The following is a 23,094-nucleotide window of genomic DNA, read 5'->3' as shown; positions in this document are numbered from 1 at the left end:
TATTTCATCAGCTAATACATGGAAAAACTAGAATTTGGGCCCCAGCAATCTGATCCCACATCCCCACATTCCTAATCACTATGTTAAATGTTAAACTTTTCCTGACCAGACATCATGGATCACACACAGACTGTCAACCATCTATCCCCATATGCCCTATCCCACTTCCTGACCCACAGGGTGTGACCAAATAAAATAGTTTCATTTCAAGACAATTTATTGAGCATCAATAGATAATTGAAGCACTTCCTAAACACTTCTAGCCACACCCCAATTTTGAAGGCAGAGAACATTTGGAAAGTACAGTGTTCAAGGGCTGCCTGGAATGGGACTGTCACCCTGGATGAAGTGAGAGGCAGGTGAGGTTGCAGAAGGGAAAGCATGAAAAAGCCAAGGACACAGCTACCCTGTTTCAAAGTTCTGCCCAAAACAAAGCAAGAGAAAGAGAATTATCTTCCTTCCTTAACTTCCCCTCCCTCATCTCTATTGACCCTTTTCCCAGGACGCAGGGAGGTCAGAATACTATGCATTAAATTGAATTATTTTATTTTTACATATGAAATATTTCAAACATACCAAAAAAAAACAAAACAAAAACCGAAAATAATTTAACAAATTCCTGTTTACTTACTTCCTAGCACTTTAAAAGATTTTGAAGAACAATCAAGAATCTTAATCAGTTTTCACAGAACTGCCATTCACAAGGAAATATGTTTTACATTCTTTAAAAAAAAAAAAAAACTGACTTGGAGATGCATTCCTGGGATACCCCTGGCAGTTGTCAGTGAGATTGTGTGTCTGCCTCCCCTGAGGATCTCAGAGTCTGGCAGGCCCCAAAACAATGCCGATGGTTTTCAAAAGAGTAACAGGCACTTTCAGGCTGGTTACTACTACACTCTGAGGGTCTTGATCCAGAATTTCAGGAGACGTAAGAGCAAGGATGAGACTCAACTCTTGACTTTTCAGCCTTAGTCCATCTCCCTCATCACCATGGCTCCACCCCCTTATCACCATAGCCCCGCCTCCCACATCACCTTACAGTCAACAGAAATAGCAATAACATTGTTCAGCTGAATTAATAAGCCATGCTTGGAAAAGAAGCAGGAGAAGAAGGTAGCCTGTGTATTTGAAGTTAGGCTCGGGAATGCCTAACTTCTAGTGAGTCCAGGACACTAGACTCACTGGCACAGAAAAGGCAAACTTCAAAGTCTCAACATCAAACACAGGAAGAAACCTGAGCAGGCAAACCAAAAATGCCAGACTGAGCACTGGGTCACAACTATCCAGGACCAGGTAAATGCCCAGAAGTGGAAAGGGAACTCACCTGCTCATCTTCGGCTTCCAGAAGGAACTGAGCCAGAGAAATCCAAGTGTGCTAGTCCCAGAGGAAAGAACGTGTCCAGCAGGGGATCCAGAAAGGGATAGAGTTGGGAGCTGGAACTCATGGCAAAGGCTCAGCTCTGCCACCCACGTGAAATCTGCCGTAAACTGACACCGTGTAGAACCAATGAAAGGCCCGTGATCCTTCCTTCCTGTGGGGGGTGGAATCATCACGTGTGAGTTAAATGGCTCTAGCTGTGCAAACTGGCAAACAGGAAGAGGCACGAGGCAGGCTGGTAGAGCCCCAGAGTCTCAAAGTGAGGCCTCAGATCAGCAATATCAGTTTCACCTGGGGGCCTGGTAGGCCATGTAAATTCTCAGCCCAGCTTCAACTCTAGCAACGCTATACTGTGAGGGTGGCGCCCTTCATCCTGCATTCCTACAAGCCCTCCAGCCCCCCTTGATTCTGATACAAGCTCTCTGCAGTAGAGTCGACTGGAAGCATGAAGGTGACACAGGCCAGGTGTGGCAAAGGACAGTCATTATAAATGGGCTTGAAAATGGCACTTTTAAAGATCTAGTGAAGACTAAACCCTGTTTACTGTGGAGAAGAAAACCCGGTACAGATAATGTAGGATAAAAATTAATATAAAATATGCTCAGTGATCAATCAAGTTGGGCAACGATATACCATGGCAGAGTTTTATCAGTGTTGAGGAATCATCCAGCCATATGGAGACAATAATGTTGTTTTTAAAAAATGTATTTTATTGAAAGTATAGTTGACTTACAATATTGTGTTAATTTGTGCTCTAAGGCAAAGTGATTCGGTTATACGTATAGATATGTTCATTTGCATAATCTTTTCCATTATGGTTTATCACAAGATACTGAATATCGTTCCCTGGGCTATACAGTAGGACCATGTTGTTTATCCAGCCTATATATAATAGTTTGCATCTGATAATCCCCATCCCCCAACCCTTCCCTCCCCCACCTTGCCTCCCCTTGTCAGGACCATACACAGTGTTTTTAGACATAATGCTAGTGCATACTTAATAGACCACAGTCTAGTGTAAACATAAATTCCACATGCACTGGGAAACAAAAGATTCACAGGACTAGCTTATTGCAATATTTGTTTTGTTGCAATATGTGCTTTATTGTGGTGGTCTGGAACCAAACCCCCTCAGTATCTCCAAGGTCTGCCTGTATGCTGACTGCTTCAACCAATACAAGTTAGACATTTACTCTCTTCAGACACTAAGGATGCAAGATGATATTACACATAATCTCTTTAAAAATACTTGCAGTGTAGTAATAAGAGTAGGGTAGAGAAGATGACAGTACATTCAGCTGACAACTGTTCTAGAAGTTTACCCAAGGAGCTATGGGAGCACAGAGTTTCTCCAAAAACATTAAAGAACACTTTTCAAAAGGCAGTAACACCTAGTTTCAAGAACAATAGACTAAAAGAACACCCTAGCAGAGGAAATGATATATGGGAAGTTGTGGGGGTAAGAAACGCTTTCTGGTCAAATGCTGGGGGTTTGGAATGGCTGGGGGCAGAAGGGTGGGTTGGAGTATGAGGCCAGAGAACTAGTGGGCAGCTCATGGGCAGCTATTTACAATAGCCAAGACATGGAAGCTACCTAATTGTCCATCAACAGATGAATGGATAAAGAGGATGTGGTACATACATACAATGGAGTATTATCCAGCCATAAAAAAGAATGAAATAATGCCACTTGCAGCAACATAGATGGACTTAGAGATTATCATACTAAGAGAAGTAAGCCAAAGACAAATATCATACCTGGTTTACATGTATAATCTAAATACATATGTATACAGACACACAAGTTATTTACAAAACAGAAATAGATTAACAAAGAAAACAAACTTATAGATATGAAAAGGGAAATGGGGTGGAGGGATAAAATGGGAATTTGGAATTAACACACACTAATACATATATACATATGTGTATATATATATATATATATATACATAAAACAGATAAACAACTAAACAAAGATTTACTGTACAGCATAGGGAACTATGCTCAGTAACTTATAATAAACTAGGGTAAAAGGAACTGAAAAATACGTATTTATATTTATAAATGAATCCCTTTGTACACCTGAAATAACTGTAGATGAACTATAATTCAACTTTTAAAAGGATGTTATAATCTAAGAATTGATGGCAATAAAAGCCGAACATTTTTTTTTATTTTTTACTTATTTTTTAATGTGATTTTTTTTTTGTCTTTTCTAGGGCCACACCCATGGCATATGGAGGTTCCCAGGCTAGGGGCCTAATCAGAGCTGTAGCCACTGGCCTACACCACAGCCACAGCAACTCAGTATCTGAGCCACGTCTGCAACCCACACCACAGCTCACAGCAAGGCTGGAACCTTAACCCACTGAGCAAGGCCAGAGATCAGACCCCGCAACCTCATGGTTCCTAGTTGGATTCGTCAAACACTGTGCCACGATGGGAACTCCAAGACTGAACATTTTAGTCTGCTTTCAGATTTCACCTTTAGCTATAAGATTCCTGTTCAAATAAGATTTCTGTTCAAAAAGAGTAATAGTCACTTTCAGTCAGATTGCTACTAAAATCTGAGGGCCTAGTTCCAGAATTTCAGGTTTAGGAGCAGGGATAAGATTCAACTCTGATTTTTCCTCCTTGGTCCATCTCCCCCAAGAGCATGGCCCCAGCCCTTATCCCCACGCCTGGTTCCACCCCCCCCCCCCCCCCATAGTTACATACCCTCATCACCATACATCTGCCTTTTCTTCCCCCGGGCTGGCTCCACCCCTTCTTCCCCATGGCAGGTTCCACCCCCCCATCACCATAACCCCTCCTTTCATAACCATAACCCTGCCCCTTTATCACCAGCTTCCAACCTCCCATACCATAAACCCACCCCCTCAACACCATACCTCTGCCTCCTTATTATCATACCTCACCAATATTGCCATTGCCAAGCCCCCTCATCACCATATATCCAACCTCTCACCACCACTACTCCCCCTCATGGCCATATGCTGCCCCCTCATCACCATACACCAAACCCTCATCACCATACCCCCACCCCCTCATCACCAGAGCCCCACCCATCAGCATTCTGGCCTCACACTTATTCACAGCTCCCCCCTCATCGCCATGCCCCACCCTCTCCTCACCATGCCCCACCCCTCCTCACCATGGCTCCACCCCATCATCAACATATCTCCACCTCCCTCATCACCAGAGCCCCACCCCTCAGCATGGCTAGCCCCACCCTTACTCATGGTTGCCCCATCACCATGCCCTGCCCCTCATACCCAATAACCCCCTCAAAACCATAACCCCGCCTCCTTATCACCATACCTCCAACCTCCCTTACTATACACCCACTCCCTCATCACCATACTTCACATATATCGCCATTGCCACAACCCCACCCCCATCACGCACCTGAATTGTATTGTACCTAAGTCCGAACAGCCCCACTTACAGAGGTTATATACAGTCATGAAAGTCACACTGCTTAGTCAGGCAACACACAACATTCCCACTCAATTCCCTGCTGGGGAGAACAGGTGGATGAATGTGCATTGCCCATTATCTGCAGGGGCATCTAATTCAAGTCCATCAGACACAGATGAAGAGGGTGAGGTATTGAGTAGTAAACCTACTTACCAAAAGCCACACACCTCAGCAGTAGGCTTTATGTAGGATTCAGCCCTCCTGATTGAAGGTTAAAGGTTGGACCTGATTTGTGGGCCGAGTCACTGTCTGTCTGGAGTCACTGCCCAGATCAGTGCTGCTCCCCCCACCTACCTCGGAAGCTCTGGGATGGAGTTAGTTCACGCTGTCCTGTCTACTTGCAACTCTTTCTCCATAATAAATGCTGATGAGAGATGTTTGGATGGTCACCTGCTGTGGGCCAGCGCCACATGAAGCACCTAAAAGTGCCTGTGAAACCTGATGGAACTCATTGGCCCTGGACCCCCTGGCTGGCGGTCCTCCTAGCCCACATTAGATTATGGCCAGAATCATGAGGAAATATTTGATATGTGGTATGTTGACACAGTTGAAAGGGCCTTGTGCAAGAGGTACCCCAAGAAACAACAAATGTGAGATGGAACAGACTCTGGGTTGCCACAGCATCAAGGGTTGCTGGTCATGGTTGACACTGTCAGCAGGAAACACCCAACACAGGCCTTTAAAACTACATCAGTGGCAATAAGGAGGTTGGACAAAGTAGCGATTGGGAAGGTTGAGAGTCACAATTAGTCTCAGGTGGGAGCAGTTCATCCTCTAGGCGCTATAGCACTAATCGGTTCCTTACAATGAGGCTCTCATTACACCGTGGGTTCTAAGTCAGTACATCTGAGGTGGGGCCCGAGGCTCTTTGCATTTCTAATAAGCTCCCTGAGCACACTGAAAGCTACGGATCTCCAGACGATACTTTGCCTAGCAAGCCCATGGATCTCCTTGACACAAGTTTTAAAAGGAAAAAATATAATTAATTTGGACCCAAGCCATGCATGTAGGTGGCATTTTAGACCCTTCCAGCCAAGCTGCATGATCTTACCAGAAAAGTCACCATTTATAGAGGAGAAAAAAAAAAAAAACAAACAAGCAAGCACTGAAACTCAGAGCTTGAGGGAGATGGAGCCTGGGGTTGAGGGGTCTGGAAACATACGGAAATCAAGGAAGGGAAAAAAATGGGCAAAGTCATAGAAATAGAAGAACATTGTTCAACTAAATTAATAACCCATGCTTGGAAAAGAAGAAGGTAGCCTGGGGTATTTGAAGTTAGATCCCGAAATGCCAGACCCAGGACACTAGACTCACTGGCACGGAAAAGGCAAACTTCAAAGTCTCAACATCAAACACAGGAAGAAACCTGAGCAGGCAAACCAAAAATGCCAGACTGAGCACTGGGTCACAACTATCCAGGACCAGGTAAATGCCCAGAAGTGGAAAGGGAACTCACCTGCTCATCTTCGGCTTCCAGAAGGAACTGAGCCAGAGAAATCCAAGTGTGCTAGTCCTAGAGGAAAGAACGTGTCCAGCAGGGAATCCAGAAAGGGGAGTTGGGAGTTGGGAGCTGGAACACGCAGCAGAGGCTCAGCTCTGCCACCCACGTGAAATCTGCCGTAAAGTGACACCGTGTAGAACCGATGAAAGGCCCATGTTTCTTCCTTCCTGTGGGGGGTGGAATCACCACATGTGAGTTAAATGGCTCTAGCTGTGCAAACTGGGAAACAGGAAGAGGCACGAGGCAGGCTGGTAGAGCCCCCGAGTCTCAAAGTGAGGCCTCAGATCAGCAATATCAGTTTCACCTGGGGGCCTGGTAGGCCATGTAAATTCTGAGCCCAGCTCCAAACCTACTAATCAGACATTACTCACTGCCACTTAGGGATCCAAAGAAGTTACACACACAGGCCCCCAATGGAGAGCTTGTCTGGACTGCTTCTCACTGAACCCCCAGAGCCTACAGCATTGGCTTCCTGTGGCTATTATGTCCATCTTACCCATAAAATGTACATGTCCTATGTTCCATCCCTAAGACAGCTGATAGCCAACCAGACTTTTTACTAACAGCTAAGCCATCACTTTCTCACAGTTAAATGTTTGCGAGTTAATAGGTACCCTCTAGAGACAGTGCAGTGCAACTCATAGCAGGAAAGCCATCATAAGAGTGTTATGGGGCACTGGGATCTTCCATTGGTACCTTCAGATCCACTCTCCATTCTTTCTCCCTGGGAGGCTGACCTACGTGGATTCCATGAGGGTCTTCCTTGCTTCTCGCTTTCTGTTGGGTTTTATCAATGGGGGGGACATTCACAGGAGATGAGAGAAGGGAGGAGAGTGCCGTCTCAGTGTTTATCCTTCTGGCATCCTCCCTGTGGAGTTGCCACGGGCGGGAGTCACCACTAATCGAAGCCTGAACTCCCATTAGACAGCCAGTCCACAGGGCCCTCCCTTGCATGGGTTGAGGAACTGCTCCCTACCTTTGTTTTTTCAGGCTCAGGAGAGGTGAGAAGCCCTGCTGTCCCTGCCCTGGGAACCTGCATTATCCTCTGTGGAACATTCCCTTCATCCTGCCTCTGCAGGATGTACAGAGTCTATGAAAGTCCTCTCAAATCACCATCCTATTCCTGTTGGGGCTATAACAGGACAGAAGGGAAGTAAAAATTCTGGGCACCCCTCAACTCTTGCCACTTCCTCGCTCATGGTAGATGGCCCAGCTGGGAGCCACCAATGACATGGGTAGAGTAGCCCTGTCCCCTCCCCAATCAGGGAGATACACTCCTCAGGCCATTTCCCGCTCCATGTGCCCTGAGCCTTCTGCCCCTGGCTGCTCAGGTATGCGTGGTAAACCTGGGACTGCAGGTAAGGGTGCCTCCATGCTCCTACTGAATAAAGTCACCCCTAACTCTGAGCACTTCTCTTATGCTTTATGCTTCTTCATAAAAGGATCGGACGTATTATAAGCAAAATAGGCTTGCTAAATATAGTCTATTCAGCCTGGGGAAGGCTAAATTATTCATAACCAGACCAGGATATACAATGCACTCTAAACACAAATCCATTTTTGATTTTGGTATTTTTTCTGGGGCCTATGTATTCAGCGCCCCTGCATTGATCTGTAACTGCCCCCCTGATGCCTGCATTTGCTGAGGATAAAGAGCTCAGCATCGGGGCCAATTACCTAGCTGTGAATAACCCCAGTCTCGCCCTCTGCAGGACAGCAGCGACCGCAAGGTCATCGATTGTCCATCCTGGGCCACGGTCCTGGAGGCATGCGCATCCTGTGAAAGGAACATCAGCTCCCCACAGAGCCCCAAGGATAAACAAGCCCTAAAAAAGACGTCATTGAAGGCAGCACAGCTCAGCACCCACTGCACCGTGAAAGGCGAGATGGGAGAGTGTGACCATGACAGTTAAAGCCACTGAGTCCTCAAAATGATCAATGCTTGGAAACCACACACAAGTCCCCTCCAAAATGGAGGTCTCAGACAGGGCTCCTGCATTTCAAGTTACTTCCAACCCCAGCTCTCTTCACACAGAAGCTGCTGATTATATTTTTCTGTGGGATGAGAATCAGTGTGGAAAATACAGATGTCTCTGAAACATTCTTCTTTTCACTACTAGTGTTTTCCAAGTAAGACAAAGTAGAACCAAAAAATAAAACACAGATCTCAGCTGTACCTTCTGAGAGTCGCTCCAGGAGCTGAAGACTTAGGCAGCCAACTGTGACCTAGAGGATTCCTGGGCATTTTGGAACAGTCCATGAAAAAGGTGGGGGAGCATATGGTGGCGAAGTGGTAAGGAGGGATCTCTAGGCAATAATCTGCCAAGATATGGCATTTCCATTCTAACAGAAAAGAGAAATCTGTCATAAATAGATTATCTCTCTACTAAAGTGGATACAGATTTTACAAACCGTAGTAAGAAAGAAAGAGGTTTTATCTGAGGGCATAATGTAAAAATGGGATTGAAATGGACAGTGAGGTTGGTAATGCATCTATTCCCAGATGCCCCCCATTGCCTATGGCCCTTGGAGATTAGGGCAAATTCCTCCTTCCTAGACGTGGGCAAAGCTGCTGCTTGACTCATGTGGGTTATTTGAGCAGCAGCCCTTGACCTTCCAGAAGCTGAAGTTGGAGAGATGCCACTGGACTGGTAAGTCCTCTGGACCAGGAGCAGTGAGCAACAGCCAAACTCGGTGAGCCTCTTTGTCTTCCCGACATCACAGCTACTACTAAAAGCTCCAGAGTTGGGCCCAAACTTCAGGGTGTTTCATCCTGTGAATGACTGCCTGGGTTCCTTTTCCACATGAGAAGAGTGTGCTTTACTAATCAAACGAAAAGAGGCTGAGATGAGGGATTCTGCAGAACTAGTAGAGCGATCAACCCTCCTAGAAACTAGGGAACATTCTGTTCCATTCCCTGCATCATTGGATGAAGAGTTCCCTAAAAATTCAAACCAACAGAACAAGTCCCACTCAAAGAGAAAGGGCTGGGAGACACGGGAGTGTGTGGGGGAGGGGCTGAGTATGTGGAGGAGGGGCTGATGCTCAAGCCCCAGCTCCCCTGCTTGTCTGCCACAGGCCTTGAACACATCATTGAGCCTCTCTGTGATTAGACAAGAAACAACACCAATTTGGTCTCATTTCTGGGAAGGTTGTGAAAGAATGTATGAGAAAGCATTTTGTAAAGAGGAAAGCACTTAAAGCTATAGGAGATAACTATCATTTTCATGTTGGAAGCCATCAGTCTTGAAACCATGACAGGCTCATAAGATCTTGCCTTAAACCAGTAGTTCTCAAAGTGCAGTCCCCTCCTTAGCATCACCTAGAAACTAGTGATCACTCAGGAATTTGATAATGCAAATGATCGGACCCAGACTGCCTGAGTCAGAAATCCTGGTGGCAGGAGAGGAGCAAGGTGGTGAAAGCAGTGTTTAACCAGTCCTGCGGGACTGTAATGCACACTCGAGTGTGAGAACCACTGCTCACAGGACTTGTGAGCTGTCTGAAGTAGGTATGTCTCCATCCCAAGATGACAGCTACTGCCTTGCTTAGCCCACCAGGCCCACTTGGGCCCAGTACAAACAAGGGGAGGGGCAAGATACAGAGAAGAGATGGCCCATTCACTGTCCCAGCCTTGGGGAGGAGTTAAGCAAGAACAGCATCCTCAGACAATCAGTAGAGGATGGGAGATCTCCAGACTTTGAGACTGGTCTGCCACCTAAGTAACTGGCCCAGCAGGGGGTGGGGGAGTGGGAAGGGGAATAATGAGCCTCCCAGGGGCTAAATTGGATGTGAAAAGGCAGAGATGAGAAAGGGCACACCTGTGTGTGGTTGGAGTGTGGGGAGTATGATGGGCACTCAAGTGGAAAGCAGGATAGCTGCGGGGGCGGGGAGGACCAGCTCACTTGGTCCAGGTGATTCCCTTAAGGGTCCTCTGAGCCCGAAGCTGGTTTTCCTTGTTCAGCACCAATGCAGATTCTCTTAAATTAGTAAACTGCACAGGCCCTTCCAAGTTACACACTGTGCTTAATCCTCCAGCCTCCCCTAAATCTATCTTTTCTCCCCTGCCAAACACATCAGGCCTATAAATAGAGAAGCTTCGGGAGAAGGAGTGGCTGAAATTGCATGGTTTATTAGGATGATTATACAGTATTTATGTAATAATTACATACATGATTACATAGCATTATAATCAGGCCTATATTCTAGCTTTATTAGCCATAAAATATCATTTTTGCTTTTAAGGGTTTTATGGTTTTTTAAAAGATTTTAATTATTTGTAATTTTATTCAAATGCACCCTGAGGTTTTATAAGGAAGAATGCTACTCTAAAAATCTCATAGATAAGTAAATATTTAGTATCTACTATCATTTCAAGAGAGTCAGCCTAATATTAAAAGGTTTGGTAATCCCGGTGCATGATTGAGAAGGATGCTGTATGGCTTGAACCCATCATTCATTTGATCAGCAAAAATGTACTGGTGTCTCCCACATACCAGGCACTGCACGTGAAACATTTGGGGATGTGCTTTCTCTGTACCCATGAAAGACTGAGAGGAGCTCTGGGAAATGATTGCAGAGAAGAACCTCTGGGTTTCAGAGAGAACCCTATCACCAGCTCTCTGGAGACTGTTTCCTTTCTCCTTGCTCTAAAGTCAGGGTATTGTTCAGGTAGACTGTGAGGACTTGCCCTTTTAATGAGCACTATACCAGTAACAGGTATTCTAATGTAGGTCACTTAACATAACATAAAAAATGCATATATCTGGACAAAACTTTCCTTAAAAAGACACATGCACCTGCATGTTCACTGCAGCACTGTTCATAATAGCCAAGACAGGGAAACAACCCAAGTGTCCATCGACAGATGATTGGATTAGGAAGATGTGGTATATATACACAATGGAATACTACTCAGCCATAAAAAAGAGCAAATAATGTCATTTGCAGCAACACGGATGAAACTAGAGACTCATACTAAGTGAAGTAAGTTGGAAAGAGAAATACAAATACCATATGATATCACTTATATCTGGAATCTAATTACAGCACTAATGAACCTTTCCACAGAAAAGAAAATCATGGATGTGTAGAACAGACTTGTGGTTGCCAAGAGGGAGGGGGAGGGAGTGGAATGGATTGGGAACTTGGGGTTTATAGATGCAAACTATTGCCTTTGGAATGGATAAGAAATGAAATCCTGCTGTATAGCAATGGGAACTATATCTAGTCACTTATGATGGAACATGATAATGTAAGAAAAAAGAATGTATACATGTATGTGTGACTGGGTCACCTTGCTGTACAGTAGAAAAAAAAAATCCCTCTGCAATAATAATAATTAATAATAATAATAATAATGAGAAATCAGATCAAGGGATTTGCCTTCCTGACCCCTGCCTGTCCAGGGACTGGAACCCAGCCCAAAAGTTCTGAAATTTGAGGCTAGTGACCCTATACTAGGGAACATCAATGAAGTTCTCACTGCTGCCTCTGGAAATTTTGTTCCCTCATATTCCCTCCCATTTCATGCCCCACAGCCCTGATATAACATCTATTAGCTACGCTAAGCCATAATCGGGGCACTGACAAAATAGAAGCAACAAAATACATATTTGAGCAAGTGTGATATTTGAAATACTTCAAAAATCATCCAGTAATCATTTTGGGGGAAATAAGAATTTTCTTATACTTGTTTCATGGTTAAGTGCTTATTTTATTTTTAATTATATATCAAGGGTTCTTTCATCTATTTAGCATTTAGTCCCCCAAAGAAATTGCCTTGGCAGGAGAAAAGAACACAATAACCTAACTTATACTAAAGTGTTCATGACATACCTCTGTCAAGGACAACTCTACTGAACACAATGCCTATATTGTGGGACTTTGGGATATTTGCAGAAGACCCGTGGCAAAGATAGGTCTTGATGGGAAGGCTGTCAGAATTCCCCTCAAACCATACAGTGGTGGCAACTGCCTATCTCATCCACCCATGAAATAGGAAGGGTATTGGGATCAATGATTTCCATGCAGTGGAAGAAAATTTCTCAAAACCACTCAACATGGAAGTTAACTCTCTTCCTAACAGTATCCAGTGTCAACCACACAACTCCTGTCTCTCCTGCAGCAAAACAAGAGACTCAGCAAATTAGAAAGTTAAAACCATTTCTAACTTCTGCAGCAGACACTATGGTAGGCATTTCGCTGATCACTTCCTGGAAAAAAGGAAACTCTGCTGGTGCAACCTGAATAGAAACCAGTGTCACTAGAGCTAAACAAATGCAGCCAATAAAAACATAACCTAAATATAACCCTGAAATCATCACATAACAAAGGAAGGTAGCAAGGAAAGAAGAATGGGATAAAACAAAGGCAAAATGGATAGGAAACTGCTAACAAAATAGCAGTAGTTAAGTCCCCACCTACTAATAACTATTTTAAATATAAATGGAATAAACTCCCTAATCAAAAAGCTTAGAGTGGCTGAATAGATAAAAGAGCAAGATCTGGCAATTCACTATCTATAAAAGCCCCACTGTAGACTTAAGGAAACACACTGCTGAAAGAGAAGGGATGGAAAAGCAATTCTGTGCAAGAGAAAGAAAGAGTGGGCATACTTACGGCAAAAAAAAAAAAAACAAAAAACAGCCCTTAGGTCAAAAACTGTCGTAGAGATGAAGGAGGTCATTATTTAATGATAAAAGAATTGATTCAACAAGATCTAACAATTACAAATATATATGCACCCAATGTCAGAGCACCTAAATATATAAAACAAATACTGACAGATCCAAAGGGAGAAATTGACAGCAATACAATAGCAGCAGGAGTCTTCTATATCCTACTTCCAATAATTAGTAGAGCATCCAGACAGAAAATCTATAAATAGCTGACTTGAACACTATAGACCAAATGAACCTAAAAGATACATTAAGAATTTCCACCCAGTGGCATTCTCCTTAGGTGTACACAAAACATCCTCCATGCTAAATCATAAGTTAAGTTACAAAACAAGTCTTAACAAATTTAAGAAGATGGAATAATTCTAAGAATCTTTTAAACCACAGTGAAATGAAACTAGAAATAAATAACAGCAAGAAAATGAAAAATAATAATAAATACAGGGAAAATAAAGGGCACGCTCTTGAATAACTGCTGAGTCAAAGAGGAAATCAAAGAGAATTTTTTAAATATCTTGAGACAAATAAAGACAAAAATACAACATACCAAAACTTACCAGATGCAGTAAAAGCAGTACTAAGGAAGTTTTATAGCCCCCCAAAAAAACATTAAAAAAAGAAAAGATTTCAAATACACAATCTAACTTTAAACCTCAAGGAACTAGAAAAAGAAGACAAACTAAGGCAAAGTTAGAAGGAAGGAAATAATACAAACTAGAGCAGAAATAAGTCAAACAGAAAAGCAAAGAAACAATACAAAAAAAATAAAGAAAACTAAGAATTCATTTTTTGAAAAAAATAAAAACAAAATTGAAAAACTCCTAGCTAGACCAAGAAAAAAAAAAGAAATAAGACTCAAAGAAAATTAGAAATGAAATAGGAGATATTACAACAGATGCCCCAGAAGTAAAAAGGCTCATAAGAGACTTTAAGAACAATTATACATCAACAAGTTGGATAGCCTACAAGAAAGGGATAAATATCTAGAAACAGACAACCTACCAAACTAAATCGAGGGAAAGTAGAAAGCCTGAACAGATCCAAAACAAATAAAGATTTAATCAGTAATCAAAAACTTTCCCCAAATGAAAAGTCCAAGATAAATATGACCTACAGACTCAATGAAATTCCTATCAAAACTCTAATATTTTCACCGAAAGAGAAAAATCAATCCTAAAATTCATAAGGAACCACAAAAGACCCTGAATAGCCAAATCGGTCTGAAGAAAGAACAAAGTTGGCTGCATCACACTTCCTGATTTCCAATTAACTACAATAATGAAAATAGTATGGTACCAGCTTAAAAACAAACACATAGAACAATGGAACAGAATCTAGAGCCAAGAAATAAACCCCCACACATACGTCAACTAATCTTCAACAGCAGCACCAAAAATAAACATTGGAAAAAGGACAGTGTTTTTGGTGGGGGGGGGGGGGTTGTTTGTTTGTTTGTTTGTTTTGCCACACTCAGGGCATGGAGAAGTTCCTGGGCCAGGGATCAAACTCATGTCATAGCAACGACCCAGGCTGCGCAGGATACTTAACCCACTAAGCCACATAGGAACTCCAAGAATAGATTTTTAAAATAAATGGTTTAGAGAAGACTGCATGTCCATGTGCAAGGAAATGAAACCAGACCTTTCACCACACATAAGGATTAAAGACTTAAATGCATGACCTGAAACTATAAAACTCCTAGAAGAAAACAAAGGGGAAAAGCCCCTTGACATTAGTCTTGACAGTGATTTTTTTTTTTTTTGATATGATACTAAAAGCACAAGCAACAAAGGCAAAACAAACTGGTGAAATTACCTTACTTGGACTTCGGACACCAGTCGAAAGTCCAGGTTGTTACCTGCACTTCTGACCAACTAGCTCTAAACAAGAGGTTCCCAAAACCCCCTCCTCAAGTGCAATCAACTTGCTAGAGTGCCTCACAGAATTCAGAGAAACATTTTACTTACAAGATTACCAATTTATTTTAACAGGATTTAGGATTTGCCAGATAGAAGAGATGTCTAGGGCAAGCTATGGGAAAAAGGTGAGCCATTCTTCACAAATCTCCACATGCTCACTAAGCTGGAAGATCTCTGAACCCAGTCCTCTGGGGTTCTAATGGAGGCATCATTACACAGCCACAACTGATTAAATCATTGGCCATTGGCATTTGATTCAATCTCCAGGCTCTCTTCCCTCCCAGGAGTTCAAGGGATGAGGGCTGAAAGTTCTAACCCTCCAATCACAAGGTTGATCCCACTGGCAACCAGCCCTCATCCTTTAGTGCTTTCCAAAAGTCACTTTATTAACACAACAAATGATAGCATTATCATTTTCAACACTTCGTAAATTCCAAGGGCTTTGGGAGCTACAAGGCAGGAACAGTGGAATAAGATCAAATATACACAATCAAATACATATTTCCTATAAACACAATATTGCAGGATAAATATCAAAAATGTATATATTTATAACCCAATTAAAAATGGGCAAAGGTCTGAATAGGCATTTCTCAAAGAAGACTTACAAATGAAAAGACACATGAAAAGATGCTCAATATCACTAACTGAGAGGAAAATGTGAATCAAAACCACATTGAGACATCACCTCACACCTGTTAGGATGGCTAGTATCAAAAAGACAAAAGATAGCGAATGTTGGCAAAAGGATGTGCAGAAAAGAGAACCCTTGTGCACTTCTGGCAGGAATGTAAATTGGTACAGTCATTATGGAAAATGATATGGGGGTACCTCGAAAAATTAAAAATAAGACTACTAGATGATTCAGCAACTCCACTTCTGGGTATACATCCAGATGAAATGAAACCAGTATCCAAAGACACATCTGCACCCCCGTGTTCACTGTAGCATTATTCACGATATTCACAATATGGAACAGCCTAAGTGCCCATCAAGAGATGAATGAAGAAACTGTATTCACTATATATACACACATATATATACAAATGTATACACATATATGTATACCTATGTACACACAGACACACACACATCCACGTATTATTCAGCCTTAAAAAAAAGAAGAAAATCCTGTCATTTGTGGAGGCATGCTAACCCAGAAGACACTATGCTAAGTGAAAAAACCCAGACACCGAAAAAAAAAAAAAAATACTGCATTGTCTCACTTAAATGTGAAATCTAAAAAAGTTGAATTCATGGAAGCAGAGAGTCGAATGGTGTTCACCAGGGGCAGGGCTGGGGGTTGGGGGAAACGAAGAAATATTGGTCAAACAGTATGAAGTTTCAGTTACAGAGGATAAGCTCTAGAGATCTAATGTACAAAACAGGGACTATAGTTATTAACATTGTAGCGTGTGCTTGAAATTTGCTGAGAGTAACTCTTACGTGTTCTCACCACACCCACACAACAAGGTAACTATGCGAGGTGATGAATATGTTAATTAGCTTGACTATAGTAATTATCTCACAGGGTATATGAAAACATCATGTTGTATACCTTAAATATATACAGCTTTATTTAAAAAAGAAAAACTTTAAGTAGAAATTGTAAACATTAAGCAGGTGAGAGGAGAAAGTGCACGCTGACTGAAATAACATGAAGTCTATTGGTAATTACTTGAGATGTAAATGCACCAATTTTTAATTACGTTTTAAAGGTTATGTGATGTATTCCACAGAATTGGTAATGCATTTTGTTAACAGTCCTTTATTGAAGAACATTTAAACTGTTTCTAATTTTCCTTATTAAAACCAATGTATCATGAGCATAAATACACAAAAAGTGTATGATTATAACAGGTTTATAGAGTGAAGAATGTTATAATAAAATATTTAATTCAAATATAATAAAATATATAAAATGTAATACATAAGATATGACAAAACATATAATTATAATAAAATATTTAGGAGTTCTCGTCGCGGTGCAGAGGAAATGAATCCGACTAGGAACCATGAGGTTGCAGGTTCAATCCCTGGCTTTGCTCAGTGGGTTAAGGATCTGGCACTGCTGTGAGCTATGGTGTAGGTTGCAGATGCGGCTCTGATCCCGAGTTGCTGTGGCTGTGGCATAGGCTGGCAGCAACAGCCCCGAACAGCTAGCCTAGGAACTTCTATATGCCGCAAATGCTGCCCTAAAAAGACAGAAGACCAAAGAAAAAATATTTAACTCAAAATTTTGAATTAAATGTATATAAATTTGAATTAAATATACAGATATCCCTGAGAAATCATATTTGGTGAGACTGAGAAGTCTAAAGTGACTCTTCTGGCACAAACTAGCACAGCACATAGAGCACATAAAACATAGAAGAAGATGTGTCTGTGATATAGAAATAAAACCAAGGTAGTGAAAAACAAAGAACAGGTAGAGCCCTGAGGAGACATTTCCTCTAGTCAGGTGTTCCCAAGAGATTCATCGATTCCACCCCAAAAAGAAATTGGAAGGTATATCTGACCCAAAAGTGTACATTGAATGTTGTTACTTGTAGGTGCTCAGACTTAGGTTCACTAGCTCGTAAACTCTACTAGTTCTCATTTCGTAGTGTGAGTGTTCTCAATTAATCATCTTGTGGTCATTATCCAGCTGGAGTTGAAGAACTGGTCTGGGAATTTTGTGACTGGATTTTCTCTCAATCAGGGAAATTCAACTCGGCCACTGCAGTCAAAATAATGAAGCCCCCATATAGGGTAGATCAACTCAACTTGGTTCTCTCCCAGAACTAGGTCTGAAGAAAGTCCAACTCTGTCCAAAAATGAATGCTTCATATTATACTAATCCCAGATCTGAAAAGGGGATTGATATTCCAAGGGAAACCTCACCTCGGCTGTTTTGGTACAAGTCACCAAAAGCTATTTATCCCCTCAAATTTTATAGGACGTCTTCAAGATCTCTGGCCCTATCCAGTTTCTCAGATTTTATACCAGCTCAAGGCTAAACCCATATCCCCTTACCCTCACTTCTCTTAGAGGACATAGACCAGCACTGACCAGTAGGAAAAGGATGCAAGCGCATACAGTTTTAAATTTTCTGGTAGCTACACTTAGAAAATGGGGAGTTCCCGTTGTGGTGCAGCGGAAACAAATCCAACTAGGAACCATGACATTGCATGTTTGACCCCTGGCCTCGCTCAGTAGGTTAAGGATCCGGTGTTGCCGTGAGCTGTGGTGTAGGTTGCAGATGCAGCTTGGATCCTGGCTATGTTGTAGGCCGGCAGCTGCAGCTCTAATTGGACCCCTACCCTGGGAAGTTTCATATGCCCCGGGCGTAGCCCTAAAAAGCCAAAAAAAAAAAGTAAAATGAAACAGATGAAATCAATTTCAATAGTACGTTTCGTTTAACCGAATATATTCAAAATATGATTGTCTCAACATTTAATCAGCATAAAAAATTATTCATAAGGCATTTCCTATTCTCTCTTTGGACTAAGTCTTCGAAATCTGGTGGGTATGTTTTACACGCCTTGCTTCTCAATTTGGACGCGCCACATGTGGATCTGACATCCCTTTTGGACAGTGTAGACTAAATGACCTCATTCAGAGTCCTCCATCTCCAAATGTGATGCCATAGACTAGGCCAGGAATCAAGCCTGAATGCTGGTCCTCACCCTAGAATTTGCCAGTCTGTCTCACTTGTGAGTCTGAAACGGCCCAGAGAATGCCAGTCTCTGTGCCCACAGGACCTGGCTAGGCAGCAGATGAAGCCAGACCTTGCTTCTCATCCAGGATCTGCTATCTGAGCTGCCACTGAGTGCTGACGAAACAGTTAATTCCTTTTACAAAATTTCTGAGAGGATGTCTCATTTCTTCATGTGAATTAGAAAAGGCTATTTTTAAAAATCAAAGAACCATCTGGAGGGGGAAGTGGCTTCCTCGCCAGTGACCTTTGTGTGCACTTCACCTTTAAGGAGCACTGGCCTCCAGAAGGAAAGCTCATCTCATGCCAGAAAGGCCAATGTCACGCCCTCTTGCAGCCAGCTAGCCACCCACGGGTCAGGGTCAGTGGGGGAGTCGGCCGCAGACCAAGGAAATGAACTCGGGCTCCTGGAGGGGTGAGTGGGGAAAACATCCTGGAGACCTTTCTTTGAAAATCTAATCCAGGGTGTGGAGGAGGCTCAGAACCTACGCCACTGGGTTTCAGCAATGCCATCATTAGCACTTCTGTCTGACACTTGAGACACCCCAGGAGGAGATGGCACTGTCACCCTAGAGTAAGGAAAGAACCTGGCTGCAGGTCCTGATAAAGGAAAGTCTGGGAAAGGATACAGAGTGGCAGACAAGGTGTGGTGATGTTGTCTCAGTGTCGGGCCCAGTGTTCAGCACTAGGCATGTGAGAAAGGAACAGAGGGCTAAGGCAGTGCCTCAGGCACTCATCCATGCATTGTGATTCTCTGGGCTCTCCTGGGGCAGGCTGCTGGCCAGTGTTGGCCTGACCTCTCCAGCACCCACTCCTGTAAGGCCAGTAGTGGATGCTTCATGACACAGTGCTGCTGGACAGGTGAGCATATCCTGGGGTTATCAATAATCCATGTATTCTCATGTTCCGCTGATGCATATTAAATACCTAGGTCCAATTAGCTTCTTAAAAAGATCATTTCCACATAGAAACCACCCAAGTGCCCATTAGTAGATGACTGGTTTAAGAAGATGTGATATATACATACATACAATGGAATATTTATTCAGCCATAGAAAAGAGTGAAATATTACCATTTGCAGCAACATGGGTGGACCTAGAAATTATCATACTAAGTGAAGTGAGTCAGACAACGATAAATATCATATCATGTCACTTATATATTGAATCAAAAAATAATACAAATGAATCTACATACAGAACAGAAAAGGACTCACAGACAAAGAGAATAAACTTAATGGTTACCAAAGAGAAAAGGGAGTGGGAGGAACAAACTAGGAATATGAGATTGACAGATACAAACTACTACGTGCAAAAGAGAAAAGCAGTGAGAATTTACTGCATAGAACAGGGAACTATATACAATATCTTATAATAACCTACAGTGGAAAAGAACCTGAAAAACTATATATATGTATGTATATACACATAATATCACTGAGTCACTTTGCTGTACAACTGAACCTAACACAATATTGTAAATCAACTATGTTTCTATTTTGGGAGCTTGTTTGGAGGTTCTGGCAGGGCAGTGCAGCTATTCGTATATCCTGACCATAAAACGGTCGTTCCTCCATCAGGGATGGCCATCCTCTTCCACCAAGCGCACAGGCTTGGGCGGGATGCACGTGGAGCAGTGAGGGAGGAAGGGGAACACCCACCTAGCCAGCCAGATCAGCCAAATCAACCCTGGCGATCGATGGGGTGACAGATGTCACAGCCAGATCGCCCTCAAATCCACTATGCTTCTATTTGAAAAGGTTCATCTTCCCCCGAAATAACTGCCTTTCAACCAGTTTGGGAATCCTGAATCTGTGACCCCTCATCTCTCTCCCTCCTGCTCTTTACTCCCTGGGTTGCTGAGTTGCTGACAAGGCTCTGTGGAAGCACAAAGAGAGCAGAGAGCACAGAGGTACTACCTCCTATGGAGCTGTTGGCCAAGACTTCAGGGCTGTGACATAACAGCAGGGACTTAAAAGCTGGGTGGGAGTTTGTCATGTAGAAAAACAAAAGAGAAACATTTCAGGCAGAGGACACAATAGTCATGGCAACAGAGTCAAGAGAAGGGTCAGCAAGGTGGAATCCAAGTTTAAAGGCTTCGCATGCTGCCCCAGGCCACCTCGGGGACTGGACCTACGCTGAAGGTCTCCCGGCTTCTGTAGATTTCTTTTGGCACACGGCACAGTTGAAATGTGTTTGGTCTCTTCTGTAATTTCACTTGCATGTATCTGATTTCACATTACATTTTTTTTCTAGACAAGCATAAAAATAATCCCCCAATTTGACATGCCCAGAGCTTCCTAACATCCCCAAGTCTGTGAGCTGTTCTTACAAACAACATAAGTGACTTCAACATTTCCCACCAACGCAGCTGTAGCACTTTTAATGTTTACAATCCTGTGTCACCCTGGGTCTGAGATGCTCTTCCAATTAAACCCCGGTTACACTTCTCTTTCCAAGTGCGAAAGAATCCAATTAAAGTTAATGAAAGCAATCAGTCTGCAAGTCTCGGGGTGTTCTGCCCCATTTGTGAATGCAGGTAATAACACCCACTGACCTCGCGGAGGGACAGGAGGCACCATCGTTCTCTGCAAATAAGCCAGACCCGAGCTAGCCAGGGAAATCCAGAATTAGGAGGTCACCCGTTGGACTCCCCCACAAAGTTCAGGATCCCATTAAGCATTAACTGTAGGAGTCTGTCCTTTAAGGAGCTTCAGGTTCATTTGGATGCCATATGGCTGGGGCTTAGCAGTGCCTCCCATAAGCCTGAAATCCTGGGGCTCTCTGCACTTATTTTTAAGAAGCCATTCATTGCATCACCCTTGATTTTCTATCTGGCTTCCAAGAGGCAGCTCCCAGAGAATAACACCATTAGAGCACCCAACGCCTGTGAGGTAGAATCAGCTCAAGTCCTTGATCTAAGCTTGTACAACATTCTCCAGCCCTTGGTGCTAACTCTCAGAGCTCCAGGTGGACCTGCTGGGGGTCAGCTCAGGGGTCAGGGTAGGACCCTTCAGAAAGCATCGATGGGACCCCCATCTCCATGGCAAGGAAACTGTGAGGACACCCCTCAGAGGCTCATGGTAAGTGTCCAGTGTCTGAGGGGTGTCCTGACACTGGACATTATCGTGAGCATTTCTTGTCACCATTCGTCCCCAAGCGGGCTCCTCACTCCAGTGGCATTCCTTCTGCCCAAGTTCAGTTGAAACAAACCCCACACCCACCTAGGCTGTTTGCTCCTCACTGTTCTGCATTTATTTTGAAGGGTGACTCACTGAACATTCATTTCTTGGCAGAATTGTGCAGTTTTGACCTCACAGTGATAGTCCTATGCTTTCTGTTTCCTCAGATCACTGTCCTTAGATGTGAGACTCTGACCCTGGCCCCATCTGATACCAATGAAGGAGGCTGTCCGTGTTCTGGGGGAGCCTCAGCTCTGGCTGGGGAAACAAAGCTGACACTTGTGAGTGGTTGGAAAACTGAACAAGGCAGTAAATAATTAAGTGCTACTCAATTACATAATTGATTAATTATAACTAATTGCTACTTAAATGAACTGCTCTAGCCCACATTGATCTTCCTTGGCTCTGACCTCATAAAGAGGCCATGGTCTGAACCGCTTATCCTGGCACTTACACACTGTCCAGAACATTCCTCCCAGCCCATCATGGACAGGTCTCCCCTGGCATGACTGGTAGTATCGCCAAGGGCAGGACCAGGTCTTTTTGAGGTAAGAACGGGCCCTTCCTCCTCTGTATCCCACAGCAGAATCAGCCCATTAGAAGCATAAGTCTCCTTGCTTCATAAACAGTAGGTGAATAATGCCAAAATATGGACCAGTGTTCCCACAGCCTATGTGCCCCAGCTTCCTGCATCTATAAGCATAAGCTAAGGTCACACAATCATAATCAATTTTTCCTTATTTACTTAGTCCCTTTAGCATGGCCTTGGGAATGTTCCACCTTATGCTCCTCTACTCTGTTTTATGAAGCCACCAGGGCAGTGCTTCTGTCACTGGCCATCCTGCCCTACTAGGACCCATCCTGCCACCACCATGCCAATGGCTCATGCAAGACCCTTTTTTCCCCTTTGCACTGTTTGATGGATAACACAAAGCCAGGGGGTTGCCCACCTACCTCCTTCTGTCTGTGCTTCTTTAAGGTCTCAGGTCCCCCCTCTAGGCTCTGAGCAGCTTGAGCAGCATCTCTTCTCATCACTCTTCATTCCCTGGAAGAGACACCACATGAGTCAGCTACTCTGCCAAAACAAGATACCATAGACTGGGGGGCTTAAACAACGTAAGTTTATCATTTCACAGTTCTGGAGGCTGTAAGTCCAAGATGAAGGTGTTCAGTTTGGACTGATTTCATTCTTCTTGCTGTGTCTTCACATGGTTCTCCTTCAGCGTGAGTCTCTGTCTTAGTCTTTTTACAAGG

At 43.2% G+C, this 23,094-nt stretch overlaps 1 long non-coding RNA gene across 1 annotated transcript in view; it reads right to left on the bottom strand.

The window, feature by feature from the left end:
* Window positions 1-1,330: 1,330 nt before the first annotated feature.
* The window catches only part of LOC125128304 (uncharacterized), a 194,907-nt gene continuing 173,143 nt past the window's right edge, over window positions 1,331-23,094 (bottom strand). The window contains exons 3-4 of the long non-coding RNA XR_007135199.1: window positions 22,795-22,885; window positions 1,331-1,532 (exon numbers count right to left, since the gene is read on the bottom strand). This is a non-coding gene — a long non-coding RNA (uncharacterized LOC125128304). The remainder of the gene's footprint in view (window positions 1,533-22,794; window positions 22,886-23,094) is intronic.

The sequence above is a fragment of the Phacochoerus africanus genome, chromosome 5 (assembly GCF_016906955.1).
Source record: "Phacochoerus africanus isolate WHEZ1 chromosome 5, ROS_Pafr_v1, whole genome shotgun sequence".
Taxonomy (NCBI): domain Eukaryota; kingdom Metazoa; phylum Chordata; class Mammalia; order Artiodactyla; family Suidae; genus Phacochoerus; species Phacochoerus africanus.
The sequence above is the reverse complement of the archived record's forward strand: the minus strand, read 5'-3'. Positions and strand labels throughout refer to the sequence as shown.